Raw genomic sequence first — 22157 nt, forward strand, 5'->3', positions numbered from 1 at the left:
AGGTGCTATGTTATTTGCAAAAAATAAAAATTAAATGAGGAAAATGACTAATTACAGGATTTGTACAGTGGATCATGCTATTGTCGAAACAGCACAATCATGTCGACACACCAGTTCTTGCCAAATCACTGAAGTTAAGCAATGCTGAGCTTGGCCAGTACCAGATGGAGGATCATTTGAGAAGGCTATTTTTTTTTTTTTTTACATTGGAGTCACCACCTATCAAGGCCTTGAGGCCACTCGAGGATAAGGGTTATAGAACGTGCAGTAGTCAATGGGATAATATTGTCATCGTTAGTAATGGGAATTTGGTAAATTGGATTACTTAAGGAGGCAGTTCGTCAAGAATTTGTTTATGTTGAACTTGAAGACAACCAAGTTGTAGTCAGCTGGGAAGCAGGCAAATGGAAAAGAGTTCCACAGGCATGTAGTTCTAAGAAAGAAGCTTTGTTCATGGAATCTACGTTTTGATTTAGGCACCGATAAAGAGTGGGGAAAATTATTGACAGTGGTTTCAGCTAAATGGGTGTTTTTCATGAAAGGTTGGCGAGTGGGGACCAAAGATTGGAGCTCAGGCGAGCACTTGCCATGGAAATAACGATAAAACAAAGACAGGCTTGCAGCGTCTCTTCTGAGGGAAAGAGGTTGCAGGAAAGAAAAGAGGGCATCCTCCACTAAGCTACGATGTCTATTTTGAACTCTGTCCAGGCAAGATAAACTGCTTCTAGCAGCTCCTACCCAGATGTGGCAACAGTACTCCATCCTTGAATGTACTTGGCTCTTATATAGATAGAGAATTGCATCAGCAGTGAGATATCTACTGAAGCGGTAGAAGGATCCCACAATTTTTCCAGCAACTTTGATAACAAATTTAATGTATGTGTTCCATTTCAGATCAGGAGTAAAAGTCAAGCCCAGAAGCTTGTCAAAACATGGAGTCTCCCCAAGACGAGCACCATCCATTTCAATTGATGCCAGATGAGGATCAGAGCATTGATGATGTAAAGATAGAAGCTTTGTTTTAGATATATTAAAAGTAACTACCCACCTTTTCCCCCCTTGTAACACACGCTCAAGATCAGAGGAGAGAGAATCAGAGAGAACTTAGTTATTTATGGCCTTTGATGTGTTGTCATAGATGGTAGTGTCGTCAGCATAAATGTCAATGAATGATCTAAGTATGTGTTTTGGGAGATCATTGATGTAGATCAGAAAGAGAGTTGGGCCCAGGATGGACCCCTGGGAGACTCCAGCATTGCTGTATGCCGAGTCGTAGAAATTTCCAGTTTCGTATCTGAGAGCGCATTTAACTCACTGGGGGACATACCCGCCACCCCACCCGAATCAAAATGGTAAGCAACAAGAAACTACTGTCTTTACTTGTCTTTCTGAGATTACCATGGCTCTATAATTTGGAGAGCCAGGGTCGCCGACCTTGTTAAAACAGCAGGGTTGCTTTAAAAAAAAAATTGTCAAAGTCATTCAGGTGGTTTACAAAAAAGCTGGAAGGTGTTGTAACACTAAGTACCTTAACATTAACAGAAAAAATTATTTGGAAATCTATTTCTTTCATTTTTTTTTAAGTTCTTAACATTCATATTAATCTTTTTGTATTAAAATTTACTGCATATGGTATGTAATAACCATGAATTTCATTATTTTAGACTGATTTTTTTAATTTCCACTAACAGCGCTTCTATAGTAATAGCCATTGCATTTCGGTGTATTAATTTCTATCATTGTGACTGATAACAGTCATTTCATTAAAGAAACTCTGTACTATTGCAGTATGAAGACTGTGCTATCATCGTTTGAGCGGTTTACAAAAAACACCAGAAGGTACCAAAATGCTGAGCACCTTAACCCTAATACAAAAAATCATAAAAAAAAGATTTCTTTGCTATCATTTTTTTTTTTGCTATAAAAAAATCTAAACATTTATGTTGATTTCAACAAAAAATAAAAAAGAATTTAAAAAACCCTCCCCTCAATCTTGTTTGTTCTCAGTTGTTTGTTACTCAAAAAATAAATATTCATGAAACTTACCTTACAATGATTGTTTTTTTATTTCTTGATTTGAATCTTAATTTTCTTTCTATTTTTTTTTTTTACATAGGAGTCACCACTTATCAAAGCCAAGAGGTCACTCGAGGATAAGGGTTAATAGACGTATGATAGTCAATGGGGCAATATCCTAGTAATCGTTAGTAGTGGAAACTTGGTAAATTGAACTACTTAAGGGGACGGCTCATCAAGAACTTGTTCACATTGGACTTGAAGACTACTATTTTGTAGTCAGTTGGAAAGCAGGAAAACAGGAAGGAGTTCCACAGGCGTTCAGTTCTAATAAAGAAGCTTTGTTCATGGAAGCAACGTTTCGGTTTAGGCACAGATAAAGAGTGGGGGAAGTTATTGATAGTGTTTTGAGCTAGACAAGTGTTTTTTGTGAAAGTTTGTCAAGATTCGAGCTCAGACAAACAGTTGCTATGAATATAACAATAGAGCACTAACATTTCTTCTGTGCGAAAGAGGTTGCAGGGTAGAGAAAAGAGCATCCCCTACTAGGCTACGAAGTCTATTTTGAACTCTGTCAAGGCAGGATAAGCTGCTTCTGGCAGCTCTTGCCTAGATATAGCAACAGTATTCTATCCTAGGATATACTTGTCTTTTTATACAGGTAGAGATTTGAATCGGCAATGAGATATCTACTGGAGCGGTAGAATGATCCCACCATTTTTCCAGCAACCTTGGCAACAGATTTGATGTATGTGCTCCATTTCAGATCAGGACTGAAGGTCAGATCACAAAGCTTGCCAAAACATGAAGCCTCTCCAAGATGAGAGCCATTCATTTCAATTGATGCCAGATGAGGATCAGAGCATTGATGATGTAAAGATAGAAGCTTTGTTTTAGATGCATTAAAATAAACCAGCCACCTCTTTCTCCATTGCATCATGTGCTCAAGATCAGAGAAGAGAGAATGAAAGCGATCTTGGTCATTTACAGCCTTTGAACGTTTTAGCCAATTATTTCTCTGGCTTTCATCAGGTTAACCATAATGGAACAGGAATGCCGAATCCTCCATCCACAGCAATTACTTCAATAGCTGTTGTCATCGCACCACAGTTTGATCAACTAATCCTCTGACCAGCTTTGGGTGGGATTGAAACCGCTACCTCTAGACAATGCTCATCTGGAATCGTAGATATTCCGCATCTCTATCCATTGCACTACGGGACCCAAAGGGCAATCAAGGTTGGATTTTTTGGTCTTGTAAATCCAATTGTTCTTCCAATTATCGGGTCCGTACGGATTATTATATTATTGAATTAGTTTGAAGGCAGCAATTGCTGGGGATGTAGTTGGAGGATTCGACATTCCTATCCCTGACGAATGCCTGAGGAATAATTGGCCGAAACATCATGAAAAACAACAACTAAAAGATGAGGATGACAGTCCAAATAATTAAATAAAAAAATCATACAATTTACTCATTTCCAAAATAATTCCAAAATAATTCCAAACTAATTCCAAACTAATTCCAAACTAATTCTAAAATATTTCCAAAATAATTCAATAATAATTCCAAAATAATTCCAAGCTAATTCCAAAATAATTCCAAACTAATTCAATAATAATATACGTTTTGTTAAAAAAAATGGCCAGCATTTTTGTGAAAAATTTTTTTTTAAACCACAAAACTTTTGTTCAACACTTTCAGGGTTTTCTGTAAACCGCCCAGACGATTCCAACGATAGCACGATTCTTATACTGTATAAGTAACCTATATACTACTGCTTGTTATTTTGTCCCGTTCACACTGGGTGACGTCATGAAAATGACGATCTCACAAAATGTTGACGTTACTAAACGTCATTAAAACACAAATCGGGGGTCAGGGTTAACAAATGCATATTGCCACTTGGATGTAAGGGGCTACGATGTAAGACTGTGCCTATAGGGAGACTTTTAGTAGGGAATTGAGTAGTGTCTGTTCATATTACACTTAAATTTTTGTATGTTAGGGAAGCAGGAAACATGGAGGGAATTCCAAAGTCTTGCAATTTGAAGGAAAAAACTATTAGAGTAGAAAGCATTCCGACATATAGGAACCTTGACAGTGAAGAGGTGGGATTTTGTTGCTTGAAGGGACACAAGTGGTACAAGTACACTGGAGCACATTCCATTGAAATACTTGGAAAACAGGTGCAGAAATATAACATTGTGGCGATGGGACAGAGGTTGGAGTTTGGTTGACAGTGCAGAACCTATTAGATTGGAGACTCTTTTTGGGATCCTGTCAAAGAGCAAGAGAGTAGTGATAGATGCCTTATAAATGCATAGGATACTATCAGGTGTGAGAAGTTTTCTAGCACCGTAGAGTGAGCCAACCTTCTTTGCAGCAGCCTTGGCAATGTCTTATTGTTTGTTCTAATTCATGTTTCCTGTGATTGTTGAGCAAAAGGGTTTGAATGATGAGCTTTTAGCTCTAGTATTATTCGTCATCGCAGTGAGTGAATGAAAATATTCCTTGTAATTGCTAAAGGAATGCAGCTTAGTCTTAGTAGCATCGAATGTTACCATCCATTTACGGCTCCATTCCACTACAGACTGAAGGTAGTTTTCTACTGTTGCTTTAGTTATGTGTACATTCGTTTTCCCCTCATGTCTGTTGCAGAGTATTGTGTCATCAGCAAATACACCCATCTAGGACACAATTTTATCCGAGAGGTCATTATGAATATCAAAAATAATAAAGGTCCAAAGATTGACCCTTAAGGCACACCTGAATTAATATCATATTGTTTGGATGTACAACCATTTGGGATGATCTGGATTTTTTCTCATGAGAAGGATCTGATTATAGAGGGTGAGTCACAGGAAACGGATGTTTTTAACATGTTTAAACAAATAACAACAAACTAAACGTCATCTTAAGCAGGTTTAAAGACTACCTTTCTCACTCCCTGTCCCTTACTCAAGGAAAGCAAGGAGCGTTCTAAAAACATCCGTTTCCCGTGACGCAGCCTGTATTAAGTAATATCGTATCATGTAATTATATTTTTTTAATTCATGTTCATCCTCAAACAAAGCATATTGTTACTTGGAATGTAAAGGGCTACTATTTGCAACCATGTTTACAGGGGACTATGTAAGGAGATGAGCGAGATGTTGGTTAACATTACATTTCAACTTTAACAGTTATAAGACGTCTCTCCAACTGCCTATACCCCTGACAAATAAAACACTACCCTTTTTTCCTTCAAATGCTCAGCCTAACATTTGCAGGCAATATGAACTGGAACAAATACATTGAGGACATTGCAAAGGCTGCTGCAAAGAAGGTGGGTTCCCTCTATCGAGCTAGAAAACTACTCACATCTGAGAGTTTCCTGTACCTTTACAAAGCCATCATTCGCCCATAGATGGAGATTATTGTTACATCTGGGCTGGTGCATCTACCACTAGCCTCTCCCTCTTGGATAGGGTCCAGAAAAGAGTTTTCAATCTGATAGGCTCCATGTTGTCAACTAAGCCCCAACCTCTGTTCCATGGCTGCAATGTTGCATCTCTGTGCCGGTTTTACAAATATTTTAGTGGAATGTGTTCTGATGAACCCGTTGCACTTGTGCCCCCTTAACGTACATATCCCCGACAAACCTGCTTAGCACTAAAATCACACCCCTTCAGTGTTGAGGTCCCTAAATGCCAGAAAGCTTTCTATTCTAATAGTTTCTTCCCTCGAACAGCTAGACTTTGGAATTCCCTTCCTGCTACCTGCTTCCCTGTCTGTACTGATATGCAGAAATTCAAATGTAACGTAAACCAACATCTTGTTAATTTGTCTTAGGCATGATCCCAAATAGTAACCCCTTACGTCCAAGTGGTGATATGCCTTGTTAGGGGTGAACGTGAGTAAAAAAAACAAAAAACTTCTGCATGTCTGTGAAACAGAGAACAGGGAAGGAATTCCAGTATCTAGCAGCCCAAGAGAAGAAGCTTATTAAGAATAGAAGTCTTTCCGGCATCTAGGGACCTCAGTATGAAGGGGTAGGATTTTGCTGCTAAGCAGTTTTTGGGAGGGAGTATGTATGTTGAGGAGACACAAGTGTGATGAGCTTGTCGAAGCACATTCCAATAAAGCAGGCACAGGGATGCAATGTTGTGGTGATGAGACAGAAGTTGGAGCTTAGTTGACAGTGCCTGATCATGAGTTCAAGGTGAAAAAGTTTGATAAATGAATCCTTGTCAGTGAGCTCAGTCATTAGAGAGCGAGAAGGACATTATTTACTGAACAAAAGAACTCGATAACCAACAAGATAAGAAGGGCATCACGCAACTACTATTAACAAATGTGAAATAATGTATTTTATACAAACCCGCACGCATTCGCATTTTCCTCGCTTATATAAGTGGGTCAATCAATCAAGATAAGCGGCTTGTGCAAGCCTTTTCTAGTCGTACACAAAAACACGCGTTCACATTTCAAGCCACTTTTCTTGTCATACACATACACGCACACAAACATACGCACGCACATACACACACGTACATATATTCATGTTCACGTACATACACTCACATTCATGTGCATACACACACATGCTAATGTACACACATACGTGCACACGTACGCACACATGGGCAACGTCACTTCTCTTGAAAGGAAATCCACACATGCGCGAAGGACACCGGAAACAACTATAAAAGCAAGAGACCTAAGCTTTTTCCTTCTTTTCGATTCGGCTCTCGACCTGAGCGGTCGACAGACCGACCGCTCCCTTTGGGGTGCGCTTCATGTCCCCTGCTACTATGTGTGGGGCAAGAGTCAACAGACAGTACGTACACCTTACACACTTTCTATCTCCATGGTCTAGATTTACTTTCTCGCCCAACAATAGACTTTCCTTCTCACCAGCTAACAGCGAGAGACGCACGCCAAACTGGATTGAGTTTCTCACTCTCTCTCTCTCTCTCTCTCTACAACAACAGACTTTCCTTCTCACCAGCTAATAGCGAGAGACGCACGCCAAACTGGATTTACTTTCTCTCTCTCTCTCTCTCTCTCTCTCTCTCTCTACAACAACAGACTTTCCTTCTCACCAGCTAACAGCGAGAGACGCACGCCAAACTGGATTGAGTTTCTCTCTCTATCTCTCTCTCTCTCTCTCTCTCTCTCTCTCTCTCTCTCTCTCTACAACAATAGACTTTCCCTCTCACAAGCTAACAGTGAGAGACGCGCGCCAAACTGGATTTACTTTCTCTCTCTCTCTCTCTCTCTCTCTCTCTCTCTCTCTCTCTCTCTCTCTCTCTCTCTCTCTCTACAATGATAGACTTCCCTTCTCACAAGCTAACAGTGAGAGACGCACGCCAAACTGGATTGACTTTCTCTCTCTCTCTCTCTCTCTCTCTCTCTCTCTCTCTCTCTCTCTCTCTCTCTCTCTACAATGATAGACTTCCCTTCTCACAAGTTAACAGCGAGAGACGCACGCCAAACTGGATTGACTTTCTCTCTCTCTCTCTCTCTCTCTCTCTCTCTCTCTCTCTCTCTCTCTCTCTCCAATGATAGACTTCCCTTCTCACAAGTTAACAGCAAGAGACGCGCGCCAAACTTGATTGACTCTCTCTCTCTCTCTCTCTCTCTCTCTCTACAACAATAGACTTTCCCTCTCACCAGCTAACAGCATGAGACGCACACCAAACTAAACGCGTGCTGTACTCTTTTCTTTTATTTGTTTCTTCGTGAAATAAATCCTAGTTCGTTTATTTCAATTTAACACGTTGTTCATTTCTTTTTCAAGGCAATTCATTTTTCCTATTTTGTACGACTGGGTAACATATATAATATATCACCAGTCCGCTACAGGCTAAATAAAATACACAAAAAAAAAAAACACAGCAATCAACCAAATGAATTATAGATTTACATAAGTATCGACAATAAGTAAACATTAGATACATGTAATCATCAGAGGCGTCCAGGGAGGAGAGCGGGGTTCAGGCGATCCAATCGAATAAAAGGCAACTTTTCATAAATTGATCCGAGTTGTGTGGGTAAATTAGTTCAGCTGTTTAATCATACACATGGATGGTATGTGAGGGAGCGAGAGAGAAGTAGAGGGGGAGAGAAGGAAGGGGAAAAAAAGAGAGAGAAGGGGAGAAAGAGTTATAAGCTGAAGATATAGAGTCAACTGCTTACTCTATAGTTCAAACATAAACTTACATAAGCTCTATAACTGATTAATAGGGAACCCGACGTTGCCCGGGATTGAATGAGAATCAATGAATGTTAAACACTTCCAATACTTTTATTTTTATCAAAATCGGTCAAATCTCCTATTTTTCAATCAAATCGATTGATTACCTACTCTAGTCAGGGACCCACTGCAGTGCACCACGTAGAAGCTTCACATGCCTCTCTTCAGTGACTTAGTTCACGATACATTGTAGCATGTATTGCACTGTAAAGAACCTTCTGTTGATTTTATAAAATTATTTTTATACAATGACTTGAATTAAAGTTTAAAATGTAAAACTCAAGTATCATGCTTCAATCAGGCTCTAAACAGAAATATTAATTTTGAACTCACTGTTGAATTTATACGCTGTGCCCTTCTGCTTGTGCGGTGATAAAACTTCTCAAATACGCTTGTGATGTTAGGTTGTATAAGGGTGTTAACTTTAGTCAAAATCAGATTGTTCCTTCTTTAACAGGATTTTGTTTTTGATTATTGATTTTTGCTACCTACCAAAGCATTCTGATAGAATACTTAAGAACACTCTCAGACACATAAAGTACATCTGTATGCGATTTCAAAAACATCAGCCCAGCTGTTTTAGAGTCTATAAGGAACAAACTTTCTTTCACACACACACATACACGCACACATACACACACACACAGTGCCTTTTATATATAAGTAGAGACATTACGCATTTTCCTAAACTTTATTAATATATATGAGGGTGTTATGAGTGCAGTCAATTCTTCATTCACATTATTCAAAAAACATAAGAGGATTTCCTTATTACCAAGTTTCCCTGTTGCTAAGGGACATAGTTTGTACAAATCAACATTTGAGCTGCTGGATTTTGTCGGCATTGGTTTACCCCAAAATCTTTACTCAGATTCAACTACATGCAGGATGAACCACATGAAAGCAGGCTCCCTCTACCGCGCTAGAAATATACTCACACCTAACAAAGCCATCATTCACCCATGCATCGAGTATTGTTGCAACATCTGAGCTGGTGCATCAACCACTAGTCTCTCTCTACTAAAAAGAGTCCAAAAAAAGAGTCCTCAATCTAATAGGTACTGCACTGTCAACCAAGTTCCAACCTCTGTCCCATCACCACATTGTTGCATTCCTGTGATTATTTTATAAGTACTTTAATGGAATGTGCTTCAATGAAATAGCACTGGTGGCCTCTTGACATATATACTTCCAACTAATCTGACAAGCAGCAAAATCTCACCCCTTCACTCCAGAGGTCCCAGATACTGGAAAACCTTTTACTCTTTCCTCGTACTGCTGTCTTCCCTCGTACTGCTAGATTTCGGAATTCCCTCCCTGTTTCTTGCTGTACAAATCTGCAGAAATTGAAATGTAACGTGAATAGACATCTCCTTGCTCAACTCCCTACTTAAAATGTCCTTAATTAATAGTAGCCTCTTACATCTCAGTGGCAATGTGGTTCGTTTAGGGTGAAGTTGAGTTTAAAAGAAAAAAAAGATCTTCCAAGATGCACGGCGGAAGTTTATCTACAGATATGACATGACCCCAAGATAGTGCATCGAGTTGTCGATCTATGTTTCATAGAGAAGATTGTAATGAGTACGAAAATCACTTGCTTCAAAAATGGTCAACTGGCAAATAATAGAAAAAAAAAAAAAAAAATGGCGATGTCCAGTTAATTTTGTCCTCAATGATCTCACCAACTAACATAGAATTCTCGTGGATTATATGCAATTAAGATGCTGCCTATTTTTTTTTTTTCAGAGACTGATCCCATTTGTATTTTGGAGTAGCAAGCGTTTGTAACAGAGCTTCTGATGCGCATTTAACAGCAGCAACCATACGTTTTTGACTTCTAATAGAGTATGCCACTAATGATTTTGACGATCGTTTTTATAACCACAAGTTATAATAACCAACCAATCAGAAGCTTCCAAAGTTACTATGAAAATTGTCGAATTTTGGATTCAAAAAGTTCACCGTCGTCTCTGCCATGAACCTGCATTTGATTCGTCACCATCATCTTTATTACTAGAAATTACTTAACACTCAAGATCGGAACTGCACTGATTCTTCGCCGTCATCTTTATTCAACATAATGTCACAACACTTAACAACACATGACACAAATACAAATGACCTTGCCAGTGAATGAGGTGATGTCACAGTGGAGGAAGAGAATGAAAAGAAAAGTGAGGAGAAAAAAAGGAGATACTTGCACGGCAAGTGACAGATAAGCATGCGTGCAGAGACAGCAAAGAATCACGTGGGTGACCAGAGGATTTGGAAGCCTGAGTCAGTGTGAGAGGAACTTTTAAAACAAGATGCAATCCAAACTTTGAACAAAAAAAAAATTGATTAAATGACCGTGTGCTGTTGGGGGAGCTGCAGACATGGCAGTGGAAAGAAAAAGAAAGATTTTAAAAAACTTGTAAAGCAGGAAAACAAGGAGAAGACACAACAGACTTTTACAGCACTTGTTCAACATGGCAGAGTTTTGTCAACTACATAGTGAACTAAAAATCTTTTAAAACAAAATGCAATTCATTGTTAGAAAGTACCATGAATAAATGCCTTTTATTTCAACTAACAAAAAAGCGAGTCAAATTCCTTTTTTTGTTCCTGTCTCTGCATGCAACAGGTGGGTCCATGTCAACATGTAATGACGTTTCACAACCTTTGACATTGAAAGTGCAGAATAGTTAACAATTAATAATTTAGCTGCACATTGGTATCCACTTTGCCAGAGTCACCTCCATCTAAAACAAAGCTTCTAGTTTTCCATCATCAACGCTCTGGTCCTCATCTGACATCAATCAAAATGAATGGTTCGTATCTTGATGGCTCCATGTTTTGACAAGCTTCTAGGTCTGACTTTTACTTCTGATCTGAGATGGAACACGTACAGTAGAGCCCCGGGATATGGTGGCCCTAGGATACATTTTTTTTTCAGGTTATGATGTGGAATACAATGTTTTTCCGGACCTGGTTATGGTATTTGCCTTGCCCTACGGAGTTATTTATAATATTATTTGGTTATATACATGTGTATTATATCCTGTACTGTATTTTGTTACAAATTTTTAATGCCATATTGCGGGGTTCTACTGTACATCAAATCTGTTGCCAAGGCTGCTGGAAAAATGGTGGGATCATTCTACCGCTCCAGTAGATATCTTACTGCTGATGCAATTCTCTACCTGTATAAGAGCCAAGTACATCCAAGGATGGAGTACTGTTGCCACATCTGGGCAAGACCTACTAGGAGCAGCTTATCCTGCCTTGACAGAGTTCAAAATAGACTTCGTAGCTTAGTGGGGGATGCACTTTTCTCTTCCCTATAACCTTTTGCCCACAGAAGAGACGTTGCGAGCCTGTCTCTGCTTTATCGTTATTTTCATGGCTAGTGCTCATTTAAGCTCCAATCTACGGATCCTCCCTGTCCTGACTTTCACAAAAAAAACACTCGTCTACCTGAAACCACTATCAATAATTTCCCCCACTTTTTATCTGTGTCGAAACCTAAATGTAGATTTCATGAAAAAAGCTTCTTTCTTAGAACTGCACGCCTGTGGAACTCTGTTCCATTATCTTGCTTTCCAACTGACTTCAATATGGTCGTCTTCAAGTCCAATGTAAACAAATTCTTGATGAGTCATCCCTTTAAGTATACCAATTTACAAAATTTCCACTACTAACGATTACTATGGCATGTTTGCTTTGACCACTGTACACTCATTAACCCTTATCCTCGAGTGGCTTCTGTGCCTTGATAAGTGGTGACACCTTTGTAAAAAAAAAATATCTTTTCAGTAGGCCTGATTATCAGCAGGAGCGAACGTCATTTCATTTCTGTTGATATAAATTATTGAACTTTGCGTGTTAAGTTTGAAAAGTGAAACAGCAGAAGAGAAAAAAAAATTAAATAAAGAAAATTTGCCACTTTCTCACATTTCTTTTTGTGACAAGACAAGAAATAATCGATTTTATGGCTTTTTTTTTTTCTAATGGAACAAAACAACTTGGAAGTTTCTTTTTTCAATTTAGAGCCCCCCCCCCTCCTCTAAAAAAATAAGAGGAAGAAAGCTAGAAGTGGAAAAAAAGAGAAAAGAAAAATAAAGAGAAAAAGAATGAGAGAAAGAATAGAAAAAGAAAAAGAAAAAGAATAGAAATAAAGAAGAAAAAGAAGGATATTTTAGGGTTTTTTAAAAAAATATTTTAATAGGTTTTATGAGGTAAAACTGCAGAGGAGAAAAAATAAATAAATAAAAGAAAGAAAACTTACCATTTTCTCGTATTACTTTTTTTGTCACAAGACTAGAAATAATCGATTTCATGGATTTTTTTTTTGTTTTTTGTTTTTTGAATGCAACAAAATTACTTGGAAGTTTAAATTTAGAATTAAAAAAAAAAGAAGTAAAGGAAGAAAGAGAGAAAAAATGTAAAAAAGGAGAAGAAAAAAAGAAAGAATAGAAGAAAATAAGAAAAAGAAAGAGAAAGAATAAAAAAAGGAATAGAAAAAAAGAAAGAATAGAAGAAAATAAGAAAAAGAAAGAGAGAAAGAATAAAAAAAGGAAAAGAAAAAAGAAAGAATAGAAGAAAATAAGAAAAAGAAAGGGAGAAAGAATAAAAAAAGGAATAGAAAAAAAGAAAGAATAGAAGAAAATAAGAAAAAGAAAGAGAGAAAGAATAAAAAAGGAGAAGAAAAAAAGAAGGAATAGAAGAAAATAAGAAAAAGAAAGAGAGAAAGAATAAAAAAAAGGAAAAAAAAAGAATAGAAGAAAATAAGAAAAAGAAAGAGAGAAAAAATGTAAAAAAGGAAAAGAAAAAAAAGAAAGAATAGAAGAAAATAAGAAAAAGAAAGAGAGAAAAATGTAAAAAAGGAGAAGAAAAAAAAAAGAATAGAAGAAAATAAGAAAAAGAAAGAGAGAAAAAATGTAAAAAAGGAGAAGAAAAAAAAAAGAATAGAAGAAAAGAAAAAGAAAGAGAGAAAGAATAAAAAAAAAAAGCAAGAGACGCAGAAAGAAGGAAATTTCACTTTAAAATATTTTATGAGGTATAATATAGGGAAAACTTCCCATTTATCTTCATAAGAGGACATAAAAAAAGAGGAAAACGAAGGAAAAAAAGAAAGAAAAGACATAATGGAGAAAAGGAAAAAGAAGGAAAAAATGTAGAGAAAGGATGGATTAAAACAAGGCGAAAAAGAAAGAAATAAAGGACGAGAAAAGAGAAAAAGAAGAAAAAAAAAATTAGTGATTTTTTTTACAATATACCCCACTTTCAAGTTTTTGGTGTGGATATTCCCAATAGCCGTGAACTCTTGGAATCTTGGTGAGTTTAAGATAATTGTCTAGCTGGAAGAGTTCAGACAATCTCCAATTTCTTTTCTGTTCTCAAACTGAATAAAAACAAATACGAGGAGTATTCAGTAAGTAATGCGCCTGATCAAGGTGAAATTTTGCATGTGCAGTGATTTATATCTCTATGGGTTATATGAAAAACTACATCTCTGAACGAATTGTGGTTTCTGATTTACAGGTGTTGGAACTGAGTCAGATGTGAAATGAAGTCTGTTGAATGTTGTGCAGTGATCTGGTTTCTGTATTTGAAAGGATGCACACTACAGTAGACTTTTAATGAAATGAAAAAAAAAAGAAAAAATACATTTTTTTTTTTTTTTTTTTTTTTTTTACAAAGGCATCACCACATTATCAAGGCCCAGAGGCCACTCAAGGATAAGGGTTAAAGAGTGTACAGTAGAAATTGGTCAATATAGTAATCATTAGTAATGAAAATTTGATAAATTTGATAACTTATATGGAACGGCTCATCAAGAACTTATTTACTTTAGACTTGAACACAACCATATTGTAGTCAGCCGGAAAGCAGGAAAACGGAAGACAATTCCACAGGCGTGCAGTTCTAAGAAAGAAGCTTTGTTCATGGAATCTACGTTTAGGTTTAGGCACAGATAAAGAGTGGGGGAAATTATTGATAGTGTTTACAGCTAGACGAGTGTTTCTTGTGAAAGTTTGGCGAGGGGGGACCATAGATTGAAGCTCAGTTGAACACTTTCCATGAAAATAACGATACATCAGAGACAAACTCGCAACATCTCTTCTGTGAGATAGAGGTTGCAAGGAGGAGAAAAGGACATCTCCTACGAGGCTACGAAGTCTATTTTGAACTCTATCAAGGCAGGCCAAGTCCTTTCTAGCAGCTCCTGCCCAGATGTGGCAACAGTATTCCATCCTTGGACGTACCTGGCTCTTATATAGGTAGAGAATAGCATCAGCAGTGAGATATCTACTGGATCGATAGAAAGATCCCACCATTTTTCCAGCGGCCTTGGCAACAGATTTGATATACGTGTTCCATTTAAGATCAGGAGTAATGGTCAAGCCCAGAAGCTTGTCAAAACTTGAGGCCTCCTGAAGACGAGAGCCATTCATTTCAATTGATGACAAATGTGGATTAGAATGTTGATGATGTAAAGAGAGAAGCTTGGTTTTAGATGCATTAAAAGTAACCAGCCACTCCTTTCCCCATTGTACTATGTGCTCAAGATCAGAGGAGAGAGAATTGGAGAGAACTTGGTCGTTTACTGTCTTAGATGTGGTACCATAAATGGTAGTGTCGTCAGCATAAGTGTCTACAAATGATGTAAGGATATGATTTGGAAGATCATTAATGTAGATCAGGAAAAGAGTTGGGCCCAGGATGGATCCCTGAGGGACACCGGCATTAATACTGTGAGCTTCTGATTTTTGCCCCTCAACTACTACTCTTATGAACCTATCAGAAAGAAATGATTTAATAATTGAGAAGACTTTTCCAGCTATACCATAGCTAGCGATCTTATGAAGTAAACCTTTATGCGATACCCTATCAAAGGCTTTAGATATGTCAAGAGCAATTGCCCTAGAAAGATTGCCACCGTCGAGAGATTTGCTTATCCTATGCGATATAACTGTAAGGACATCTGCTGTAGATCTAGCAGAACGGAAACCATATTGAGTGTCACTAAGAAGGTTATTTTTGTTGAGATGTTTGATTACTTCTGTATTTAACACAGATTCTAGCAACTTACTCATGACGCACAGGAGACTTATTGGCCTGTACTGAGAGGGGGATGAGCGATCACCTGAATTCTTAAATACAGGGCATACTGATGAGATTTTCCAGGGAGATGGGAAACTATTCTCCTTAAGACAACGTTTAAACAGTTTTGTAAGTTTTGTATGTAAGTAAGTTTTTTGAGTACTATAATTGGAATACCATCAGGGCCAGTTGCTTTACTCGAATCAAGGTTTTTGATTAGCTTCGCAACATCACGTACAGATATACGTATATCACATAGCGTGTTTTCTGATACAGGAGGAAATATTGGGGGTTGGCGGTCTTGGTCGCAAAGGGTAGAATTAGCTGCAAAGTTCTTGACAAAGAGTTTGGCTTTGTCTGTTGCTGACGAGATTACCTCAGGTCCATTGATAATAGTTGGGATGGAGCACACGCTTCTGTTCAGGATTCTGTTTGCTATTTGCCAAAACTGGTGGGAACCAAGCCGCTGCTCAGCTACTTTGGACTTAACAGATTGAGCATACAACACTCTTGCGTTCCTTATTACTTTCTTACAATGGTTGCTGGCAGTCCTGAAAACGGCTTTAGTTTCCATACATCTATTACGTTTGAAGCAGTGGAAAAAGTGATTTCTGTGCGCAATGGCAGCAGCACATTCTGGAGAGAACCATGGCTGGCTGTTAGGTTTTTGCTGAAACTTTTTAGAGGGTATGAAATGGTCAATACCTACAATTAACCATTCAGTTAGGTCTAATACTATAGAGGACACATCCTTTTTAAACATGGAATGCAGAGGTAGATCAGATATAAATGTACGGAAGCTATCCCAGTCAGCCTTAGTGTATCGATATACTGTACGATGAAGAGGTACGTCTGGGGACTTATTACATTTCATTTTTATCTTAATTGATACAACAGAGTGGTCGGAAGATCCAAGAGGCGACAGAACAGAAACTGAACATAGTTCAGGGCAAGTTGTGAGAAAAAGGTCTAGTAGGCTCGCATACTGGCCGTCATTATCGGGCACACGGGTAGGTTCCTGAACAATCTGAGTGAGGTCATAGGCAATGGAGAAATCATGACAGAACCTCCCCTCATCATCGGTCTTGTTTGAGTGGGTCAACCATTCGACGTTGTGAACATTGAAGTCTCCACATACGTGAATGTTAGCTGAAGGATAAGTAGAAAGGACTTGGTCAATTTTCTCAGATATGCTTTGAAAGATAGTAACTCCGCTGTTGTGGGGGCGATAGAGAGTAAATATAAATGCAGTAGTGTGAGCTAAAGCAACCCGGAAGCACATATAGGGTAAGTTAGGATCTTCCCTGGAGATGTCCCTCCCACATGGAAAGCTATCTTTAATATAGGCACATATTCCATGCCCATCATACTTATACCATCATTATACCCCATCATATCACCTACTAAAACGTTTGCATCATGAATTTAAACCTGGTCAGAAATCCTACACGAGGTCGCCCCGCCCCCTCTTCCATCATTGATAAGGCATCTATCGATTAGGTTGAGGCTGTATTTTTGGCGATCGACACGTGACTATTCGCTAAATAACCGAAGAGGTCAAGATTTGTACAGGGTCTGTGAAAACTATGATTCATGACTGTTTACCTATGCACAAAGTGTCGTCTGTCAGATGGATTCCCAGGTTGCTGACACTTTTCCAGAAGTGAGAATGCATAGATTGCTCAGGCATGAACTTAGAGATGTGCCAAAAATATGAGAAAGTTTTTCAAAAAACTTATTACTGTGACATTCTTTTCATTATTTTGTTTACTCTCGAGTATATATCAGTTAATATCTTATGTGTTTTTAGATAGAGTGATGTGGTTCTCGATTGATTAACTGTGTCTGATATATACTCGAGAGTCAAAACAATGAAAAGAATATGCTCTTGTCATGGGCCTATCACTATAATCAAGAGATCAAAACCCAGTCTTTCCAACCATGAAATTGTTTTTGAAAACAAAACGTTCTCCAGATGATACAGCCTTGATTTTTTTTTTTTAATTCAATTTTCACCCCAAACAAGGCACAGTGTCACTTTGAAGTAGAGGGCTACTATCAGGAACATAAGTTGCAGGGATATTATGAAGGGAGATGAGTAGCAAGATGTCTGTTCACATTGCACTTGAACTTCTGCATGTCAGTACAGTTGGTAAAGCAGAATCCTGGAAGGGAGTTCCAAAGTCTAGCAGTTCTGGGGAAGAAACTATTGGAGTAGAAGGCTTTTTTATATCTAGGGATCTCTACTATGAAGGGGTGGGATGTAGCTGCTTGTCGGGTTTGTCAGGGGTATTTCCAAACTTATGACATGTTTGGCGATCCAATCTGAGGTACTCTAGAAAAGCAATTTTTAGAGCTGTATTAAACGGTGGAAGAAACGTGTAATTCTGGAATATTCTTATGAAGAGAACAACTAATAACTATGCCAAGTTTTGTTGCTCTACTGTCATTAAAAGTGGATCAGCGGCATTATTTATTGAACACTCCTGATACAAAATAAACTATAATCTTTATTAAAGCTCTGTGTACTCTCCGTAGAGCTTAGTAAACTGAATGGGATACTTTGAACAATGAATGAATTTAATTTGTTCCTTAAGTTTAACAATACTACAGAACCAAGCAGATATTGTCTTTGAGAACGCTGCACAGAAAAAACTTGAGAGGGGTCAAATATAGGGGTAAAATGTATAGTTGCTTATGGCGGATCCTGTATAGATATGAAATGTTTCAATATAAACATGACTCATATAAAGGTTAGTGAATAATAAAGGCCCGTGGTGCAGTGGTTAGAGTACTGGAAAAAAACAATTGTAAAGGTGATATTCTCATGAAGGTTGAAGGTTCAATCCTCAATGTGGGCGACCGAAGAAAAAATACATTTGTGAATTACTTAGGATCTCTATCCAGTCATGGCTGATGGAACAAGAGCATGCTACCCCCGTGAAGTAAATAAAGGGTTCCGCTCATAATTCCCTCCAAATTCTTGAGTTCAACAGAAACATTCCCGAATTCAACGAGACACACCTGAAGAAGGCCGGAGGTTACATCAACCGAAACGTGAAAATCATGCTCAAGATGAGAACAGTAGTCCGCTGAATAATAATACAAATAACCAATCCTCATCTCAAAAATTCAGAAACGTTAGTAAATAACTCTGTTAATATTAGTGGCTAGGTTTACTATGGATTTTAATCACTCCTTTACAAAGATAAGTCACCTCAATAAAAATCAGGAAAAATGACCACCTAGCTCATGTTGCCATTGTGGAAGCCTTCATTGGTTTAGAGATTTCCCATACCGTTTTAAAGCCAAACACATACTTAGATCATTCATTGACATTTATGCTGACGACACTACCATCTATGGCAACGCTTCAAAGGCCATAAATCACCAAAATCTTTCTGATTCTCTTTCCTCTGATCTTGAGCATGTGGTACAATAGGGAAAGGGGTGGCTGGTTTATTTTAATTCATCTAAAACTAAGCTTCTATCTTTACATCATCACCACTCTGACCCTCGTCTGGCATCAATTGAAATGAATGGCTCTCATCTTAGGAAGGTTCCATGTTTTGACATGCTTCTAGGTTTTTTTTATTTTTCATTTTTTAATCAATTTTCACCCCAAACAAGGCACAGTGCCACTTTGAAGTAGGAGGCTACTATTGGAGACATAAGTTGCAGGGTCATTATGAAGGGAGATGAGTATCAAGATGTTTGTTCACATTACACTTGAACCTCTGCATATCAGTACAGTTTCCCCCTCCCCAACATCTTAGCGAAAAAAAAAAAAACAGTCAAAGTTGGGTAAACAAACCCAAAAGCTGCCCCCCCCCGCAGCAAAAGTAAAGTCCGCTCCTTCTATTATTTGACCTCATTAAAAATGAGGTCAAATAGAAGCTTCTCTATGAAAATGAAGATCAAATAGGAAAGAAAAATGAGGTCAAATAGAAGCTACTTCTATGACCTCATTAGTAGAGTTAACTTTTACGGCGGCTACTCTGTTTTTATTACTCAAATTCAAATGTGACTCCGTTAGTATGTTGCGGTGGCCCACTGGTTCACGTCGCACGATTTTTTTTCACACTTTAATTTCCGACTTTGCCTCAAGGGTTCGGGTCGATCCTCATACTAACCTACCAAAACTTTTTATTTCTATTTTACCCCCCCCCCCCGGAGTTTTGATTTACCCAAAACCCCGCTAGTCTATATATATAAAAGCGAAAATGTATGTATGTATGTATGTATGTATGTACGCTTTTCCTCGATGTCCACAAAAGGCTTCTTTCAGAGAAGCGCTTGCTCGGTTCACAACTTCTTAAAACTTTTTATATCATCTATAAATTGTAATATCTCAGAGTTACCCACGGAGCTCGCCTGTCTATTTAATTTTATTGACTTTCAAACCTTAATTATTCCACATTTCCCGCATCGGCACGCGTTACATTCGCTTTTCGGTATAAAAAAAAGCGAAACTCGACTCTAGCCAGTTGTCTCAAGAGAGCTAAGTAACGTTTGTTCAATGTCGACTTCATCATATCAGACTGTAGCTTTCATTTCGCTCCTCCTAATAAACAGGGAGCGGGTTTTTAAAAACAAACAAACCGATTTATTCACCTCATTCAAAACTGTCCCGCACAAAATGCTTACTGCTGAATACCTATCGCCGTCACGTCAATCAAAAATGCGCACCTGCGCGTCATGAAGGCTTCGTTTTTTTTTCACGGGCATCTGTTTTTTTTTTCACATTTTCGGGTTTTTTTCACATACCCCGAAAAACACTCGGGCAACGCCGGGTACCCCTCACTAGTCTATAAATATAAAAGTGAAAATGTATGTATGTGTGTATGTGTGTTCGCTTTTTCTGTATGTCTACAAAAGGCTTTTTTCAGAGAAGCGGTCAGTCGGTTCACGACTTCTTAAAATTTTTTATATCACATATAAATCATAATATCTCAGAGTTAACAACGGAGCTCGCCTGTCTATTTAATTTGCTCGACTTTGGAAAGATAAATATTCAACATTTGTCGCTCGCCGCATGTAGATTAGGCTTTTTTCTATAATAAAAGCGACACTAATTCTGGTGGTATTTTTCTGGTCTCGATCGCCAGAAATGTCCGAAAGCAATCAGCTTTGATAAATGTGGAAATATTATTTCCTTATATCAGAAGACAATTGCTATTCAATTTGGACAAGTGGAGCTGTTTCCCCCTACCCCCAACGTCTTGGGAAAAAAAAAAAAAAAGCATTCCCGCACTAAATGAATGCTACCCCGCAGTCAAAAGTTGACCTCATTAAGTCATTAAAACGTGCACCTGCTAATTTAAGTAATTAAATAAATTCAAACGGGTTTCTGTTAGCATCTTACCGTGGCCCAATGGTTAACATCGCACTTTTTTTTTTCACACTTTAATTTCCAACATTGCCTCAAAGGTTCGGGTTTGATCCTCATACTTACCTACCAAAACATTTTTTTTTATTTTACCCCCCCCCCCGCCCCGGAGTTTTGATTTACCCAAAACCACACACACCTCCAATGTACCCCTCGCTAGTCTATATATATAAAAGCGAAAATGTGTGTATGTATGTATGTATGTGTGTTCGCTTTTTCTGTATGTCTACAAAAGGCTTCTTTCAGAGAAGTGGTCGCTCGCTTAACAACTTTTTAAAACTTTTTATATCACATACAAATCGTAATATCTCACAGTTAACAACGAAGCTCGCCTGTCTATTTAATTTGCTCGATTTTGGGAAGATAAATATTCAATATTTGTCGCTCGCCACATGTGGGTTAGTCTTTTTCCTATAAAATCTCGTTCAGCAGTAAATGAATACCATCCCGCAGTTGACCTCATTAACTCATTAAAAAGGGCACCTGCTAAATCCAAACTAATTAAATAAATTCAAACGTGTTTCTGTTAGCATGTCGCGGTGGGGCAATTGTTAATATCGCACATTTTTTTTTTTTCACACTTTAATTTACAACTTTGCCTCAAGGGTTCGGGTTCAATCCTCATACTTACTTTTTTTTTTACCCCCCCCCCAAACACCCGGGCAACGCCGGGTACCCCTCGCTAGTCTATAAATATAAAAGCGAAAATGTATGTATGTATGTGTGTTTGCTTTTTTCTGTGTGTCTACAAAAGGCTTCCTTCAGAGAAGCGGTCGCTCGCTTCACAACTTTTTAAAACTTTTTATATCACATATAAATCGTAATATCTCACAGTTAACAACGAAGCTCGCCTGTCTATTTAATTTGCTCGATTTCGGGAAGATAAATATTCAATATTTGTCGCTCGCCACATGTGGGTTAGTCTTTTTCCTATAACATCTTGAGGGGGGGGGGAAGCGTTCAGCAGTAAATGAAATCCCGCAGTCAAACTTGACCTCATTAACTCATTAAAACGAGCACCTGCTAAATCCAAGTAATTAAATAAATTCAAACGTGTTTCCGTAAGCATGTCGCGGTGGGGCAATGGTTAACGTTGCACGTTTTTCTCTTTCGTAACTTTGCCTCAACGGTTCGGGTTCGATCGTCATACTTACTTTTTTTTTTAACTCCTCCCCACACACCTCCAAACACCCGGGCAACGCCGGGTACCCCTCGCTAGTATAGTATAAATCTCACCTGTCTGTTATAATACATGCATGTATGTATGTATATATGTCTGCCTAAAACTTTCGACAGAAGCAACAGATTTTCCCGAGATCAATGTCATTTTGAAGCCCATCCCTTCGGATGACAAATATCGAAAAATTGGCTAAAAACATTAATTGCTTCAGAACGTAGACCCCTGATGTTGGAGAAGGAGACAT

The 22157-nt window shown here is 38.1% G+C and overlaps 1 protein-coding gene across 3 annotated transcripts in view; it reads left to right on the forward strand.

Annotated features, from left to right (window-relative positions):
- LOC145255843 (serine/threonine/tyrosine-interacting-like protein 1) overlaps positions 1 to 22157 on the forward strand; it is a 74343-nt gene that overhangs the window by 44568 nt on the left and 7618 nt on the right. For 2 of the 3 annotated variants that reach the window (XM_080114583.1, XM_080114586.1), the window contains exon 10: positions 10005 to 10837. The exons of the other annotated variant lie outside the window; for it this stretch is intronic. The gene's annotated coding sequence lies outside the window, so the exon portion shown is untranslated. Of the gene's footprint in view, positions 1 to 10004; positions 10838 to 22157 lie in introns of those variants that run through there. 3 annotated transcript variants of the gene reach the window in all.

This window comes from Euprymna scolopes, chromosome 31, assembly GCF_053919585.1.
Source record: "Euprymna scolopes isolate OS-2025 chromosome 31, ASM5391958v1, whole genome shotgun sequence".
Taxonomy (NCBI): domain Eukaryota; kingdom Metazoa; phylum Mollusca; class Cephalopoda; order Sepiida; family Sepiolidae; genus Euprymna; species Euprymna scolopes.